General features: G+C 36.8%; 1 protein-coding gene and 1 pseudogene across 18 annotated transcripts in view; one reads left to right on the forward strand and one right to left on the reverse strand.

Moving 5' to 3' along the window:
* Nucleotides 1–13,521, forward strand: part of Rgs6 (regulator of G protein signaling 6) — a 596,709-nt gene that overhangs the window by 417,213 nt on the left and 165,975 nt on the right. The gene's annotated exons all lie outside the window — the stretch shown is intronic.
* LOC106007730 (ribosome production factor 2 homolog pseudogene) lies at nucleotides 3,078–8,869 on the reverse strand (annotated as a pseudogene).

Consider the following 13,521-nt stretch of genomic DNA (forward strand, 5'->3'; position numbering starts at 1 on the left):
TTTTAAAGTTCAAGGCACAAATAAGAGAGCTGGAAATACAGCAAGCAGTGATTGGATGGTGGATATTTGAAATGGAGATCATGGACAGGTTACCATATGACCATCTAAGGTGTGACTGAGACAGGATGGAGGGCAGGCTCGTTGGAAGAGAGGAGGCCAATAACTAAGAGGCCACGATATTGGAAGATCGATCCATATAAATATTGAGATCACTACTGGAGGGGCATTAGAGAAGGTGGTTGGTAGTCTGTGTGCAATCTTTATGGAATGAGAAGACCTTCACAACAAGGAGTATAGGTAGCTTAACCTGATGTCATGGAAGTCAAAGCAGAACATTTTTTTTTTACTTTGTTTGAAGATCTAAATTTTTAAGAATGTCTGACGTGAGGAAATAAGGCATTGACATCTATATGATATATAGAACCATGGAATAAATAAGCTCACAGCAGCAGTGAATATAAGTAGAATACATAGTCCATGTCCTGAAAGTTGGAATACCCAATATAAAGAGATCAGGAAGAGAAGGAGAAAATTTTGAATCTCCACTAAATAGACTCAGCTTTCTCATGGCTTGATGATCTCATGGTTTCAAGAAGAAGGAAGTGAAGATAGTTTGTATGTAGCCCTGAGAAACAAGGAAGTCACTAATTTTCCCTTCAAACTCCAGAATATGCAAGCCATAGCAGGAAATAGCTGTCACCAAAGAGGGCTGCAGGGAAGGAGGGCCACTGGAGAGGAACAAAATGATAAAGGAAATATCCAATTATTTTCTTTATTATTGACCGCGAGTTTGAGAGGTCAAGGGAAAGGATTTCAGGAGTTGGTAGTATGTGACCTGGTAATAAGCATCCATGGTTTCCATGTTCCAGGCACTAGAGTAGTAGTAGGAAATAGTAAGATCAACAAAAACTTGATCTCCACCCTTCCAAAGCTATTAATCTATGTACCAGTAAACTTAGTGAATAAAAAAAAGTATAAACCCACATGAATCCAATAATATTTTTTGTTTAAATGAAAAAGATGTTAATCTAGGGAGAGAAAAAGATACAGGTAGACCCATAATTCTATGTGCTTCATTTTATAATAGAAGAATGGACAAAGTACTGTTTGCACTCAGGAAAGAATCATGACTTTTTCATGGGTATGTCTGCAACATTTTTCTGAGAAGTATGTCAGTAATCTATTTCTGCATAGCAATCTCCCACATGCTATCATGGCTTAAAATTACAGTGATTTCTCATTTCTCATCATCATAATTCCATGAACTGGCAGTCCAGGCAGTTCTTCTGCTGGTCTCACTGAGGCCATAGTCATCTGATAGTTCAGTTGAGGCTAGAGGGTTCACAGTGGCCTCACACCTTTATTACTCTTTACTTCTTTCTTAACCTTAGCTGTGGTCTCAGTTTCCCTCCACATCACTACATATCCTCCAATAAGGTAGACTCAGCTTTTCCAGAGTGATGGTTTGGGGGTTCTAAGAGGGAGAGAATGAAAACTGCAAGGCTTTTTAATACCAAGGCTCTGGAATTCATACAATGTCATGTCCATCAAAGGATGTCAGAGGCCAAGCCCTGATTTAAGGGGATGCAGAAACAAACTTAACCTCCTGATGTAGGAGTGGCAATGTCATTTTGACATAGGCATACATGATTCATTGAAGGCCATTATAATGATCTGCTATGTGAAATAATTTTAGAAATAGGCCTTAACAATGAGTAGAAATACTGGGAAGTCATTCCACGAGGGAGAAAGTAGAATTCTCATATGCATGAAAAGCATGCCAGGTTTCAGTAAAGATGAGCTTGTTTCTGTGGCTAGAGTTTCAAACACATTTATGGGTGTGTGTTTCAGGAGAGAAACACATTGGCAGAACAGTCACAGGAGTTAAAAGGATGTAAGGCTTAACCTTGACTAATTTCAAAGGAATTTTGACTTGTAGACTTTATCTGCAAGGTAGGACTGCCATCTGAGGTTTTTAATAAGAAGGGATACCTCTATGAGGTGGACAAAACATTGAGGAGGAAGAGATGGGGTGTATGAAGTCTAGTCAGGTGGTGTCCAAATGAAAGGGTACAAGCAGAAAGGAGGACCATATTATCCACCACAGCATCAACTCAAGCCATTGAGCTACAGTCACATATCACTGAATCCTTGCAAAAAACTGTGAGGTGGAAAGTATTACTACCACTATTTCACAGTAGAGGAGACTGCTCATTGAAGAGCTTAAGGAATTTGTCCCAGGTCACACAGCTACTAAATGGCAGGATCTCTTCCTTCAAGTACTAGTATAAAAGGATAGTAGCAATAGGATTCAAGACACTGGAAGAGAAAGTAGACTTTAGAATTGGTAGGACTTGGGAACTGAATGTGGTCTTAGGCTAGCTCATTCTAAATGGGATCCAACAAAATATTATGGATTGAAAACATTCATCTTATTGTTTCCTCTTCTGAAACACTGTAAAATGAGAGTAAAGGATTTCTATTTTAAGGACATAATCCCTAAGCTGGATGTCATTATTATAATAATCTCTCTTGGGAAATAAACATCCTTGGATTATCTTTGAAAGATAGTCCAATAAAAGGGTAGTCAATGCTTCAGTCTCAAGATATATAATTTGTGACAGTCATGGAGAATTATCTCCCCACACAGGAGACAGTAACAACAAAATTTAGGGATATGACAAGTAAATGCAGGAGCATATCTGAGAAAAAACCCAAGACAAGCTGACTAACTCTTGTCAGTGGGGAAAACTGAAAAACAATATTTCTTACATGGGGAAAGCTAAGAAAAAAACATTGCTTATATGATAGAGTTCTTGAAAGACTCAAACTAGTAACAATCAGACTTTCATCTAGTTAGAAAGCATTTTGCCAACATACTTGCTTAATTATTCAGGCCAATCACTAGCTTGATATTTACTACATAGTAGTAGCAAGTCCTACCCCCTGCCAGAACAGCTCAGACTAATATTGATATAGAACCTAAAACCAGTAAAAGCCCAGGTTAGAAGATGATCCTTGTGCTCAGCCAGCACCTGTTTTGGCACAGTTCAGTAATTGGAACACAAGAAATTCATTTAACAATTCCAGCCAAAACCCAGGACTTTAGTGTGCAGCAGCGAGTCCTCAGCAGCCACAGCTAAAACAAAAAATTCATTGCAATGCTGTCAGATGGAGCCACAACAGTAGTCAACCCCAGGAGCAGTATGTTCAGACCCACAGCCAGAGTGCAAGCAATAACATACCATCCCCAAGCTCTTCGCCACCCCAAGCCTCTTTAGAGAAAAACCAACCTCCTCTAGATGATTATTTCAGGAAGTTCTTCCTGCTTTTCACCATCTCAAGTTTCTGGCTTAGAGATAGAGAGCTATATACAGAGAAAAATCCAAATCATCAAGCTCTACAAGTACCAAACTTAAGATGGAAGCCTGTGACTATATGGCCACTCTTACAGTCCCAATGAAGGCAGTATCTGCGTAGAAGAGTAATCAGCCTCTATTGCAGCCTTTTCTGTGGTACAGCAGGCTCCATCTGACTTTCTCACCATCAGCCAAACAGCCAATCTCCCAGCAGATACCCTTTCAAGCCTGTTAGGACATTTTATCACCAATGTTGGAGCTTCCCTTCCAACAGCAACAGCTGGAGAGAATCTTATTCTCTTCTTTATAGGAACCTCTGTCTCTCAGTAAAAAGTTGAAGGTAAAGATGCAATAATGAATAACGGTTTAGCCAACAGAGTATCTCTATCTCATGCATTGCTGGTTAGACAACACTGAGCTGAAGTGCTTTCAGTGGAGGAAGCCAAGTGTACAGACACCAACTGTATGATGCTGAGCATTCCCTGGTGAAAATTTACTCCCAAAGACTGCTGATAAGGAGCATGTAAATGTGTGTCCCACATTTAGACCCCAGTGTGTCCAAGACTCTTGCTATCACAAGCTCTGGAAAGCTGCTTATCACCACTTTCTGACTAGCATGGTGAAAATCAGAGATGAGAATAATCCCATTATGCAGGAAATAGCCCTAAGAAAGAAGCATCCAGTTAGAAGGCCCACTTCTGGGCTGTCCACTTACTACACTGAGTTGAAAAATCTCACCAACTTACCCAAACCATCCAAAAGCCAAAAAAAGAAGCAACTATAAGGGCCGGGGATTTAGCTCAGTGGTTTCGCCACCTGCTGCACAAGCACAAGGACCTGAGTTCGATCCCTGGTACCAAAAAAAAATAAGAAGCAACTGTTAGTGACTTACACCAAATAAACAAATGAATACACTGGAATGTACAAACATGTTCCTTTGTAATGGAGCAAATGAATCTGGGCAAGATACTCTAAACTGAAGAGCTTAAGAGTATAAGGAGAAGGTTTCCGGGTGAAAATGGTTTCTGACTGACAATGGTTCAACTTGGAATTTTCCAACTTTACAACTTGATGATGATGTGAAAGTGATACACAGTCTGTAGAAACTGTACTTCAAATTTTGGACTTTGATCATTTTCTAGGCTAGAGATAGGCTAGTAACCCTTTCTCATAATGTTGGGCAGTGGTAGCAGGCCACAACTCCTGGTCAACCACAAGAAACAACTGGTGCTTTCCAGGGCACCATGTTGCTAAGCTAAGATGTTCGGTGGGTTAAGAAGAGTAAATGCATTTTTGACCTATAGTCTTTCAACTTATGAGGAATTTATCAGAATGTAATCACATCATAAATGAAGGAGAATCTGTGTTTACCAAAAGAAAACAAAAGCAAAACAGTTAAAATTGGAATACTGTAAAGGAAAAAAAAACCCCATAGGCCTAGAAATATGGATTTAAAAGAAAGAATTTGTGAAGAATGAAGGTAGTGATAAGAGGGAAGACATAGTTATAAGCAAATCAAAGGGTTGAAGTGAAGTTTTCTAGAGTTCATAGATATCTTCAAGGGGATCTGTGGCACTAAGTGACATAAAATGGGTGATATTCTTTCAGATAAGTCCCTTTTACGAAATTTTTGTGGTGCCTTTGTTCACAACCTTGCTAAGGCATTGGTTCCTAACAGATGAACAGTGACACATGAAGTAAGCATTTTGTGACCTTCCATCCCACAAATCCATTTATCTGGTAAACTCCATATACATGCTGAACTAAAAGCACTTATTTGGATTATCTAAGTTGAACTTCTTCTTATGTTTTTCTCTTCTTTGTCTTTCTGGTCTACAAATCTCTGGTCTAACTTAATGGGTTAAATATTTGTTAAGGCTATTTAATAAAAATTAATGATAAATTTAAATAAATATATTCAATACCAATAAAGATAACCTGCATTGATCTAAGCCATATTAGGTAAAGAAGGTTCCTTTACATAGTATGAGCACTTGAGGAAATTATGTTTTGAGGAGGAGAAAACACAAGATCAGTCTCCATCCTGCTGATTTTGAGGTTTTAAAGGGGCAGTAAGTGTACTGTTCAGGATAGTACAGTTATAAGAGATAGATTGGTGTCCTAGAAAACATCTTTTTAAAAAGTGTGAATTTGGAAGTCATCTGGGACTAAGTGGCAGGGGACTCTAAGGACCTGACTGAGTACCACGAGTTTTACAACTAAGCTGTATATTAGTTCATCCTCTACCTAGCTAGGAGATATATATTAAGCCACTGAACCCCTCCTTCTAGGATAGTGATGGCAAACCTTTTAGAGTTTTTTAATAATACAAATAGCCTACTGCAGCAGGTATGCCATAGGTTCGCCACCACTGTTCTAGGATTTTGAGTTTAAAATGTCTCTATTGACATGTAAAGGAAAACATCTTCACTCTGTATCAGGAACTTACAGTTGGAGTCAGAGATATTTCTGGGATGGTGACAATGAAGGAATCCTCACTGGCCCACCTGTGGGTTGGACATGTTGGGTTTTGGATGGCCAGCCCAGGGAGGAAAGGTACTGAGATAGGGTGTGGATATATTTACAAGATAACTGAAAAGAAATAGACATTAAAAGTCTTCCCTTCAAGAGGTGAAAAATTAAGAGCTCTAAGTGGTGAGGCTCAGTATTAGATCAAACCCAACTCCCTGACTTTTATGGAAGAAGGCTCATTCATAAGAAATGCAAATCCATGCAAAACCATCTTACCTTTCTGAGGCTGCTTAGCAAGGTGTCCACAGAAAGGGCACCTCACAATTACCCTATCACTTCCCTTCTGAGACTGCAGATCAGCTTTCACAGACCCTCCCATCTGAATAATGAGTAGGGAACAAACATGACAGTTGGAGCTAAGATGGTGAAGTTTTTGAGTTTCCAACTCTTAATCTGCCAGCCCTGTGCCCTTCCCACCTGCCCTGTGCATGACAGACACATCCTGGGATGAACTCCTGCCAAGTGCAGGAAAGTAGCCAGATTGCACAGCCTTGCCCAGCTGTCATAGATAGTCATTCCAGGATAATTCTCCATCGCCTGACTGTCCTGAAGAATTTTCCAAAGATTTTGAAGATTAATTTCTTCCAGGCCACTCTTAGAAACACAAATTCCTAGCATATGAGAGCCATAAGATATATCTAGGCTCACTTATTCCTGCAGACAGGAAAGTTGAGTCTCAGAGATATGATATAATGTGCAGAAAAATCACACAGCTTGTTAAGGACAGAACCAAAACTAGAGTCTGGATTCCTCACTGCCATTGCAAACTGTTTCCATACCTCAGGCAGAAATTTATAGATTCTTGAATTGCAACACTTCCTTAAAGGTGTCTGATGCATTCCCCCTGAACAGGAGAATCACTTGTGTAGCTTGTTAAAAATATAAATCCCAGGACATCCTCATGGGCCTGGATTCAGAAACCTCTATTTTCAGCATCTTCCCAGATTGTCTCTACAGCCTGTCTGAATTTGGAATCAGTATAACCCCTGCCAAGTGCTCTCCAGCCTCTGTTTTCATAACCTCCAATGATGAATGTCATCATCTCTTATTCCATCTTTGGACAACTTTGACCTTTGAAAACTTCTTCTTTATAATGAAGTGAACCTTCCTTGCTCCCTGTTGCTTCACTTCGTTAGTCTTAGTTCTCACAAAGAAGAGAGGAATGAATTTGATTAAAATGATATCCACCTAGCTCTTCTTTATGAAATTTTATTGTACAAATAATTTTCAGAAAATATATCAGGTATATGGAAAGCATTTTTAGTTTTCCTAGCTCAATACCTCCTTCATGTGTATATTTGTATCTTTTTTCATAGTCCACAAATTTATTTTTAATGCCTTTATGTTGATATAAACATTAAAAGTATTTTGCTTCTTGGCAGTACAATTTGGGAGAAAGAGTACAAGCTACAAACTGTCCATGTGATCTTGAGCTGGTTACTGTGTGCTTGATCTGGTAGCTGTGACTTTGAGCTGGTCACCAGCCACATGGGTCTCAGTCTCCTCATCTGGATTAAACATTATTTGTAGTTAATGCTGACCTTCTGTGACTCTTCATAGGTTGGGTGTATACCACATTACTGTCTGAAGGTCATGCTTTCAACTTCTTTTTTTTTCTGACAGCAAGTAACTAGCTTCTTTAAAAACTGGTACATTACTGCTTACAATAATAGAGAGTAAAGTTATTGTGTTATAAAAATGTACAATGAAGTCTTTTAAGAAATTGAATTGTATTAGGGCCAGGGATGTAGCTCCTGCCTGGCAAGCACAAGTACCAATCCCTGGTACCAGAAAAAACAAAAACAAAAACAAAAGAAGAAATTGAATTGTATTGAAGCTTGATGATTCCCATAGTAAATAGATGACAATAAAACTCTAGTTGTTGGCTAAGTTCCATTAATTTTTCTAATTCTCTTTTACTTTTTCTCCTGGTTGTTGTTATCCTCTCTGCAGGTCGCTTCTTCAATCCCTTCATTTTCCTTGTTTGTACTTTGCTTACGTCTTGTTTCTGCATATGAATCCTTCCATAAGTTGTACCAAAAGTATCATGGGACATATTTTTCTTCTTCTTTGGCTTGAGAGCTTTTGGCATTTTCATAGGTAACTTATAAACGTCATCTGAGGCCAGGTGTGTCCTCCTCAGAACCAGATCCAATGAAGGTCCCATCTCTTCTAACTCAATCTGTGGTGTTCTGCAACCAGATTTCTTTAACAGCAACTTATATCTTCGAAGTAAACCTTCCCCTTCAGAGTGGTGAAGTGCAGAACATACTCTAACCCAGCCAGGTGGATATTTGCTACTGTGGGACCTCTGAAGAAATCAATAAGAACACTTTTTAGTCTTTTGTAGTCTTCTGTGGTGTCAAAATCATCACCAGCAAATATTAACATGGGTTTTGTTCCCTCAGGACATTTACTGTTCTTAATATCTTTTAGAGACACAAATTTCTCAATACCTAATTCAATCATATCCAGCACATGGTAGTCATATGACCTAGTACTAGGTTATTGGGCCGCTTCTTATTATGGGATCCAAACATGCATAAAGAACAATCTGACTTCTTTGAAAAGAACTCCAGTGATGGCTGATCCTCAAATGGTCTTGTAATATTTTTCTTTTTATACAGAACTCCATATGGTTTTTTCAGTGCATACACGTCTTTCAGTACTTGTGTCACTGTTGCATTTGCATTTCCCCCTTTGATCAGCATAGCATTTTTATTATTTTCACTAAGTTTCAGTTCTCTTTTCTCAAGGAATCTCTTGGCCCTTTTTGTTTTCGGCTTTATAACTCGGTCCAAGACGTCCATCGCTGCCACCTCAGTCCAGTCAATACACATGCACTGCCTCAACTTCTTTAGATGGCTCCCCTTGGGTTAACCAGACCACTGGTTTTCCCTCACGGTGTGATACTCCCAGATCAGAAAACAAAACCAGGTTGAAAAAACTGAGAACTTCCCCAAATTAGGCAACATTCTTACCTTTTTTATTCTCCTTCTACTACTATACACTGAAAGGAAAAGGAACTGAGAAAACAAATCAAAGTACAGATAATTTATGGGATACCTTCAATAGGCCAAGTAATACCCCAAGATACCAGGTCCTATTTCTTTAAACCTGTAAATATTATCTCGTATTGAAAAGGTGTCTTTGTATGTGGGATGAAGTTTAGGATCTTGAGATGAGATTACCCTGATTATTGATGTGGACCCTAAATGCAATCAATGGCACAGCACCTGCCTGGCAAGTTCAAGGTCCTGAGTTTGATCCCCGGTACCAAAAAAAAGAGCTATGCAACCTCAGAGACAGACACTGTAAAGATGTGGCCACAAGCCAAGGAATGCTAGCAGCCCCAGAAGATTCCCTAGAACCTCAAGAAGTGTAGCCTTACTGACACCTTCATTTTGGCCTAGTGAAATGAATTTTGACTTCTAAAATTGTGAGATAATAAATTTCTGTTGTTTCAAGCCACAAGATTTGTGATGATTTGTCATGCTAGTTGGAGAAAACTAGTACATTGCCAAAAAAGCACTAAACAGATTATAGTGAAGGAAGTAACAAAATGATTTTTTTTAGAGAATTGAGGTGTTATTAATTGGAAAAAGAAATGAGGAAAAGTTTACAAATAGTTTTCTTCCAAGGATTTAGTAGAAAAATATAAATCATATTTAATTTTGAAAACAAATTTTACTCATGTGAGCTTACATAATTATTAAATGAGTAGTCAGTTTAAATTGCTTAATGATGTTATAATACAAATTTCATTTGTCTGGGTCTTAATATCATTTAAGATATCTTTCAATATCCTAAGTAATCATATTATTCTCACTTTTGTGAGAAATTAATTCAATTACTAGTATATAATATATAATTTATTTTTAATTAGCATGCCAGAATTGATACATATTTATATAAAATCAAATATTCACTTTGATAAGAGGCATATTTATTTCAACAATGCCTCCACTGGAATATTTCCATATTTTCTTTCATAAGAAATTTTAAGACTTCTAATACTTATCTAAAATCAAAGCCATAAATTCAAATTTATACCCATATTTGCATATCTATACATATGTGCAAACTATATATATGCAACCTCAGAGACAGAGACTATATAAACTATATAGTCTATATTTATAAATATATAGCCTATATTCATGTATATAGTCTGTCTATAGATAGGATATATAGATATAGATATATAGATACATATATAGTCAAAATTGATTTGGAGATTACCGCAGTGGGAAGAGTGGACTATCCTATTCAAACTAAGTTTCTAAGTGAGAACGACTATAAAAGATGGGAAAAAAATCAACCTGAGGTCAACGGAGAATTAACAAGAGAATAAAGACTGGAATAAGATTCATGATAATATGAAAATCCACAGATATAGTGCCATATTTGGGGGCTATTTTTGCCCTGGGGATATTTGACAATCCAGAAAAGTAACTGCCAAGCAAAGCAGGGCTTTTGACAACGTCATGGAATGAAGGTGAAAGAAACTGCAGTCTGAGGACCACTGACAATGGAGGCCCTGATGAATTCACACTTTGGGTTGAGACTGTGAAGGCTATGACCTAGGAGTGAGGGTGAAGACTGTACACTGTAGATTACAATTATATACTGAAGGCCAGCTGCTAGCATTGGGATACATCAGAAAAATCTAAATTCATAACATTAGTAAGAAGTGATCCAAGACTCTTTAGTACCCTTGGGCAGTTGGATGAAGCAAATAAAAATGCTTTGTGCAGGAAAACAATTTATTATAGTCATTAAATTATTTTTACCAATGAATTTCTATAAAGACAGTACATAATCAAGTAGAACCAGACACGTAAAGAGATAAGTTAACACAAATTGGAACTAGTAGAAACAACAGGTAAAGAAACAAATTTAGTAGACCACCAGATATTAAAATTATCAGACACTGAATTTAAAATAACTCAAGCAGATAGAGGAAAAAATAAAGATTTCAGCAGAGAACTGTAAACTATTTTTAAAACTCATAGAAGATTTGTAATGGAAATCCTAGAACTAAATAGATTTCATAACCAAGATTAAGACCTCAGGATACAATTTTAAGAACATATAAAATATGTCTGAAATAAACTGTTTTCACAGCAAGATAATTCAGAAAAAAAGAATCCAGAATAAAGATAGAATCAAAAGGATGAAAAATGAAGAAGAAAGGTGAAAGAACATAGTATACCTGTAAAGGTTAAGTGGAGCCTTATATATAAAACAGAGAAGGAATAAGAAGTATAATATTTGAAGAGAAATTAAGGAGACCCCAAAACTAATTAAAGACACCAACCCACAAGGTCAGGGAGGTCAAAACTCAAGGAAAAATACACACCTAGATACCTCAGAAAAATTACAGAAAACCAAAGACAAAGAAAAAAATTGAAAAGACAGTAGGAAGAAAAAAAGAAATATCTAATTTCACAAGAACAACAGTTAAACTAACAACTGACTTTTCTTGAAAAACAGAAGTTAAAAGACAATAGATTAAAAAACTGTTAATGTAAATTTTTATACATAAAAAATTAACTTTATGCTAAAAGTTTAACAATTTAACTATATAAATTATTTGAAACAAAATTAACATTAAGAATTTTTACTTGTACATAACTATATATTTTAAAGGAATTACATTCATAATTTCAAAATTCTCCACAAACAAAACTATAGTCCAGTTGCCTATCTAGGTGATATGTGTTAAGAAATTCAAGGAAAAAATAATACCAATTCTCCATCAAGAAGATAGGAATACTCAACACTTAATGAAGATGAAATTACACTGATAGTAAAAACAAACCAAAATATTACAAGAAAACTACAGTCCAGTGTCTCTCATGAAAATAAATGCAAAAATTTAAAACAAAATATAAGCAAATTAGTAAGTCAGAGGCTGGCAAACTTTTTTTTTAAAGGTCACCTGGCAGATACTTTAGGTTTTTCAAGCCACATGATCTGTTACAATTATTCAACTCCGCAACTATAATACAAAAGCAGCTGCAGATAATGTATACATGAGTGGGTGCGACTTCCTACAAATCTGTGTTTACAAAACAGGTGGCAAGTCATTCTCTGGGTACCCCTGCCTTAGGTGTACCTCATAAACAATATGTTGAACAAAAGGTGGCAGAAGCTGAAAGGTATAAACAGTAGAATTCCACTTACATAAAATTCAAATAACAAGATCTGTGAACAATAGGACTTAGGGGTATATGTTTAGGAGATAAAAGTGTCGGGAAAAACATGATAGCTTTATGATTTTTGCTGTTGGTTTATTTGTAATTTGGTCAGGAGCTATCTTGAGAGTGCCCATAGCCAAAGATGACCGCTCTCTAGGACAGCCCTGACAGGGATGAAAGTTAGGTTTGGGTATGTTAGATGAGATGGAATGGAAAGATGTAAAAATGCATGAAACAGAAATTTATTATTCATGGGTCCTAGGAAGGTTAGGGGAGGTGCCAGGAGGCCAACAGGAAGTTCAAAAACAACAGGAAACTCAACCAATGGGGAGTGAATGAAAGTGAGAGCAACACAGAAATAGGACCTGTGGGACTATGGCTTTATTAAGGTTCATAGGAATTATTCCTGAGACATTCCTGTGAGGTTGGTAGATTGGCTAGTTTAAAGAAAATTAGGCTTTACCTTGATCACAGCTCTAGAATGTATTGGGTCACTGAGGTGAGAAATTAGCAAAGAACCATACAGGGTGAGGGACTCTTAAACTACACCAGAGGTGATGGATGAGTACAACTGGGTTTCAACTTCAGTAACTTATGTGAAGCCTAAAAATGATGCTGAAGCAGCAATGATACTAAACAAATTTATGATGGGAAGTGATTACTGTTTGTCTCTAAGGAGCACAGAGTATATTATTATTGGAACAATATGGTAAAGGACTACTGGAGTGTTGAAAAATGTAAATTATAAATGTAATTATAAATGTAAATTGTAAATTATAGAAACAAGAATTTTAAAAGAATGGACTATGCCTATTTGTTTTAAGCACTTTCCAGTATATATAATATTTTACAACAAAAAAGTAACTTTCCCTTTTTTGTTTCACCAAAAGTAATTTGAAGTCAGCTTGATGAATAGGGTCTGTAATCCAAGAGGGAAAAATGCCCAATTTTGTTTCAAATAAAGTGTGACTCTGGGTAAACGAAGCTACTATTATTGTTGTCCTTATGAACTAGTTCATCAGTTTATTTTTAATGAGGATTTCCAAAAATATTTGTAGCACAGTCAATATTAATTGAAAGAGTGTAGATTCTGCAGGGCCAATTCTGAAAAAGATGATGCTTAATTATATATTGATTATGCTGGTTGCCTTAACAAATATAACTCTCCCATAGTATATTTCCTTTAAATGTGTGCATTTTAACTCTCTCCTCATGAGTTTCGTTTTAGTAACAACATTCTGAAATGCTGTCAGGTTGTAACTGTGAAAGCACAAGGCATAACTCGGATGTTCTTGGCCTTTGTGTCATTAAAATCTTATGCTACGTGTCACATTCATTCATTTTTCCACACTTTTCCTCATTTGATTTTTACCCTCTTTGAGAAGAAATGCTAAGTGTTATGAAGGGAAGAAAAGACAGCTCTTTTG

This window comes from Heterocephalus glaber, unplaced genomic scaffold (assembly GCF_053883595.1).
Source record: "Heterocephalus glaber isolate CG9 unplaced genomic scaffold, H.glaber_assembly_v1.0 deba00001608, whole genome shotgun sequence".
Classification (NCBI taxonomy): Eukaryota; Metazoa; Chordata; class Mammalia; order Rodentia; family Bathyergidae; genus Heterocephalus; species Heterocephalus glaber.